The sequence below is a fragment of the Protomyctophum bolini genome (genome assembly GCF_963924005.1).
Source record: "Protomyctophum bolini genome assembly, chromosome: 21".
Taxonomy (NCBI): domain Eukaryota; kingdom Metazoa; phylum Chordata; class Actinopteri; order Myctophiformes; family Myctophidae; genus Protomyctophum; species Protomyctophum bolini.
The window spans coordinates 3,739,289-3,745,477 of record NC_137882.1 but is presented as its reverse complement, the minus strand read 5'-3'; positions in this window follow the sequence as shown (position 1 = coordinate 3,745,477).

Here is a 6,189-nt window from a genome sequence, read left to right as displayed (position 1 = left end):
TAAAGCTTCATTACGTAAGCCCACATCACCTATGAACACAGGCCCGGTATGTGATGTGTGTTTATGTCTTGTCTCATTTCACATTTGTGAGTAAGGCTTCATCATGTCATCCCAACATCACATAATTAACTTAGGGTTAGGGTAGGGCTAGGTATGTGATGTTGGTTGATGTGATGTATGTCTTATAATGTGCAAGCTTCATCGTGTCAGTTAACATCACATTATGTGGTGTGTATTGATGTGATTTATTTATGCTGCCATTTGCAGCTAAAACTTTGGCATTGACGATGGGCCTATGACCCAAACGTTTTCTGCTGCACTTTTCACTTTGCAGCACTTTATGAGCATGACAAAATATTTTCTTAGTTTATGTCTGAGGAGTTTTCCTTAAGGTATTTGTGGAGTGAGTCTTCCGGCTTTCAATTGTATAAAGACATAAGCATGGCTATCATTATAGTCAAGATTCAAATTGAGTGTGTAGGCTCTCTCTTTTTTTTAATTATATTGCAAAATTGAAACTAATGACTGATTTGGACCTGTAAATTATAAACAAAAACTAAGGCACTGGTGTGGTACTCCTGGTTTACCAGAACGGGGTTCAACTCCCTGCGGTGCCCTCAATTTGTTGTATTTACATGGTTCATTTTCTGCTCATTGTTTCCTTTTCATAGATGATAACCCCCAGGTTCTTTACTGTGTTTGTACTCCCTACAGTTGGGTTACAAGTCTATTTAGGGACCAAGTCCGAAGGGACTCTTGGTCCCTTATTTTTCTCTTCTCCTTCCACCAAAAATGTTAGTTCTGGCTGAACTGTCGGGTTTTCGTCAAACTTGGCAATATGGTAGCCCTCCTTTATTTTTTTGGGCTCCCAATAATTTGAAAATGACGATTTGCCCTGATTTCCCATCACCCCATCTGATCAGGACAACCTAGAGGGCAATGCCAAACGGCGAGGACACAAAGCCCACAACCATTGTCCAATAGGTGGCGCTATAGCACTCAACTGAAAATTCAAACTTTAAACGGGCATAGCTCATGGACCGCTTGACCATGAGCAATAAAACGTTGCTACCCATGTGTAGCGATGGAGCTCGATACCCGAACAAAATCCTTAAACTTGAGTACCCGTTATCAATAAGCTGTGTAGGGATGGAGCGATACCAGGAAAAATCCTTAAACTTATTGAGTACCCGTTATCAATAAGCTTTGGGCTTGTTGAGCGTAGTGGCCCGTTCATGTTTGAATAATCAAGAGGTGAATCAATAAATGCCAACCAGCACTATCTGGGTAAACTCAATTACGCTTTTAAAGTGGCGGAACATATATTAACCTGTTAACAGTTTCTTTAATATTTTATTGGTAAAAAGGTCAATTGCCCTAGTATTTGCCCAATTGGGGCAATTGCCCCAGTAGATACTGGTTCTGTTCAGAGTTTATTGTCTCCTGTCTTTCCTCAAAATAATATAAATTGCTCTAAGCCTGATCGTTATCGATATAAATTAATGAGCTCCATCCCTACCCATGTGTCTCCTCTTGCCTCACTTTCGTATTCTGACTTTTGTATCTCTCTCCTCCTGGGATCTTTGCTCAAAATGCCTAAACATTTATATATGGAAATTAAGTAAAAGACTGAGTTGTCCGAACCTGGAAGGACCACAGACGAGGGTTTTAAATGTATAACAATCTTTATTAAAGTAAATACTCAGTGGGTTATAGAACAACACTAGAATGAGGCAAAACTGTAAACTACGACAAGACATTTCATATAATGCAAAGCACTTAAACACAATTAAACTCCCATCACATAATAAAGCCTTTCTCTATAAAATACTAGCCTCTAATACGTATACATAATATACTGTATATACAACAGTGTTTGGTTGTGCAATTAACTCGCCCTGGTGGCGTGACCACGCCGAGGGGTTGGGTGGAGGGGTTCTCTTCTCACCCTCTTTACTTTGTCGGGTGACCTTTTGTCATAGAGGTTTTTAATCTAGTCTTGACTGTGCAGAGCGTGTCACCCCCGAGGACAGATGCCGGGAGAACTTAAACGCTCTGCCTCCTATTGTAACTTTTGATATTCAGGACTAAACATTTTTGTAAACTATGAACACAGTTCTGTTAAGATTGTAGGGATCGATGAGTTCTTTGAAATATTGTGGTGCCTGACCATTGTGAGCTTTATAGGTGAGGATTTTGAACTATATGTATTTAACCGGGAGCCAGTGTAGAGGCCAGTGATGGTTCTGATCACATGGTTCTCGGACCCCTAGTATAGGGGTTCCTCGTTACTACAGAGGAGTGCCAAATCTTTGATTGCTACTTTTTTCATTTAATATCCATTCATTCGTTCATATCATTAATGTAATAAATCAAATTTTCATTTATGTATTTGCTACATTAATTACATTAACCCTAGAATCACTATTCTGAGGGGAACATTGGCAAAAAAATCTGATGCTACAAGCTCATGATTTAAGAGGATTGGAAAAAAAGCTTTCATGACAATGCCAGGCCCAGGAAATGAATCCCAATGCATTTTTCCCATAGACATCAGTATTTATTTAGACCCAAGTGTCGTACAAAGCAGAGTGGTGACGAATCATGACAACAAACACAATATCTTGGCCCAAACAAAGAAGAAAAACAACAAAGTGTTGTACCTGCCGTTTTTTTTCTAATTCTTTGTTTTGCCCAAAACATTGTGCCGTCATGATTTTGTCACAACTCCAGTTGGCTTTGTCCGCGGCGTAAACGTCTTTAAATAAATACTTTCTGAAAAGTCTGAGGAAAATGAACAGGGATTTATTTTCCGGGTCACTCGAGGGGGCGGGACTGCGACGCTCTATACTATAGTATGCCGTGGTGCAACTCAGCAGAGTTGCAGCACTTACTTCACACAGGTGTGATTTTTCATCATTTTTGAGGATTTGAAAAAAATGACGAAATGACAAAAACGATGGGTTATAGCCCATGTTTTTTGAAATTTTGAAAAAAAAAGTTAGCCTCGTTTCTCATCATTTTGGACCGTGGGCTATAGCCCATATCGTACGGCATACTATAGCGCGCAGTTTTTCATCATTTTTGAGGATTTGAAAAAAGGACGAAATGACAAAAACGATGGGTTCTGCTTTGGCAATGTAAACGTATGTTTTCTCATGCCAATAAAGCCAATTGAATTGAATTGAATTGGGTTATAGCCCATGTTTTTTGAAATTTTGGAAAAAAAAGTTAGCCTCGTTTCTCATCATTTTGGACCGTGGGCTATAGCCCATATCGTACGGCATACTATAGCGCGCAGTTTTTCATCATTTTTGAGGATTTGAAAGAAATTACGAAATGACAAAAACGATGGGTTATAGCCCATGTTTTTTGAAATTTTGAAAAAAAAGTTAGCCTCGTTTCTCATCATTTTGGACCGTGGGCTATAGCCCATATCGTACGGCATACTATAGCGCGCAGTTTTTCATCATTTTTGAGGATTTGAAAAAAATGACAAATGACAAAAACGATGGGTTATAGCCCATGTTTTTTGAAATTTTGAAAAAAAAAGTTAGCCTCGTTTCTCATCATTTTGGACCGTGGGCTATAGCCCATATCGTACGGCATACTATAGCGCGCAGTTTTTCATCATTTTTGAGGATTTGAAAAAAATGACAAAAACTATGGGTTATAGCCCATGTTTTTTGAAATTTTGAAAAGAAAAGTTAGCCTCGTTTCTCATCATTTTGGACCGTGGGCTATAGCCCATATCGTACGGCATACTATAGCGCGCAGTTTTTCATCATTTTTGAGGATTTGAAAAAAATGACGAAATGACAAAAACGATGGGTTATAGCCCATGTTTTTTGAAATTTTGAAAAAAAAAGTTAGCCTCGTTTCTCATCATTTTGGACCGTGGGCTATAGCCCATATCGTACGGCATACTATAGCGCGCAGTTTTTCATCATTTTTGAGGATTTGAAAAAAATGACGAAATGACAAAAACGATGGGTTATAGCCCATGTTTTTTGAAATTTTGAAAAAAAAAGTTAGCCTCGTTTCTCATCATTTTGGACCGTGGGCTATAGCCCATATCGTACGGCATACTATAGCGCGCAGTTTTTCATCATTTTTGAGGATTTGAAAAAAATGACGAAATGACAAAAACGATGGGTTATAGCCCATGTTTTTTGAAATTTTGAAAAGAAAAGTTAGCCTCGTTTCTCATCATTTTGGACCGTGGGCTATAGCCCATATCGTACGGCATACTATAGCGCGCAGTTTTTCATCATTTTTGAGGATTTGAAAAAAATGACGAAATGACAAAAACGATGGGTTATAGCCCATGTTTTTTGAAATTTTGAAAAAAAAGTTAGCCTCGTTTCTCATCATTTTGGACCGTGGGCTATAGCCCATATCGTACGGCATACTATAGCGCGCAGTTTTTCATCATTTTTGAAGATTTGAAAAAAAACGTTAGCCTCGTTTCTCATCATTTTGGACCGTGGGCTATAGCCCATATCGTACGGCATACTATAGCGCGCAGTTTTTCATCATTTTTGAGGATTTGAAAAAAATGACGAAATGACAAAAACGATGGGTTATAGCCCATGTTTTTTGAAATTTTGAAAAAAAAGTTAGCCTCGTTTCTCATCATTTTGGACCGTGGGCTATAGCCCATATCGTACGGCATACTATAGCGCGCAGTTTTTCATCATTTTTGAAGATTTGAAAAAAAACGTTAGCCTCGTTTCTCATCATTTTGGACCGTGGGCTATAGCCCATATCGTACGGCATACTATAGCGCGCAGTTTTTCATCATTTTTGAGGATTTGAAAAAAATGACGAAATGACAAAAACGATGGGTTATAGCCCATGTTTTTTGAAATTTTGAAAAAAAAGTTAGCCTCGTTTCTCATCATTTTGGACCGTGGGCTATAGCCCATATCGTACGGCATACTATAGCGCGCAGTTTTTCATCATTTTTGAAGATTTGAAAAAAATGACGAAATGACAAAAACGATGGGTTATAGCCCATGTTTTTTGAAATTTTGAAAAAAAAAGTTAGCCTCGTTTCTCATCATTTTGGACCGTGGGCTATAGCCCATATCGTACGGCATACTAAAGCGCGCAGTTTTTCATCATTTTTGAGGATTTGAAAAAAATGACGAAATGACAAAAACGATGGGTTATAGCCCATGTTTTTTGAAATTTTGAAAAAAAAAGTTAGCCTCGTTTCTCATCATTTTGGACCGTGGGCTATAGCCCATATCGTACGGCATACTATAGCGCGCAGTTTTTCATCATTTTTGAGGATTTGAAAAAAATGACGAAATGACAAAAACGATGGGTTATAGCCCATGTTTTTTGAAATTTTGGAAAAAAAAGTTAGCCTCGTTTCTCATCATTTTGGACCGTGGGCTATAGCCCATATCGTACGGCATACTATAGCGCGCAGTTTTTCATCATTTTTGAGGATTTGAAAAAAATGACGAAATGACAAAAACGATGGGTTATAGCCCATGTTTTTTGAAATTTTGAAAAAAAAAGTTAGCCTCGTTTCTCATCATTTTGGACCGTGGGCTATAGCCCATATCGTACGGCATACTATAGCGCGCAGTTTTTCATCATTTTTGAGGATTTGAAAAAAATGACGAAATGACAAAAACGATGGGTTATAGCCCATGTTTTTTGAAATTTTGAAAAAAAAAGTTAGCCTCGTTTCTCATCATTTTGGACCGTGGGCTATAGCCCATATCGTACGGCATACTATAGCGCGCAGTTTTTCATCATTTTTGAGGATTTGAAAAAAATGACGAAATGACAAAAACGATGGGTTATAGCCCATGTTTTTTGAAAATTTGAAAAAAAAAGTTAGCCTCGTTTCTCATCATTTTGGACCGTGGGCTATAGCCCATATCGTACGGCATACTATAGCGCGCAGTTTTTCATCATTTTTGAGGATTTGAAAAAAATGACGAAATGACAAAAACGATGGGTTATAGCCCATGTTTTTTGAAATTTTGAAAAAAAAAGTTAGCCTCGTTTCTCATCATTTTGGACCGTGGGCTATAGCCCATATCGTACGGCATACTATAGCGCGCAGTTTTTCATCATTTTTGAGGATTTGAAAAAAATGACGAAATGACAAAAACGATGGGTTATAGCCCATGTTTTTTGAAATTTTGAAAAAAAAAGTTAGCCTCG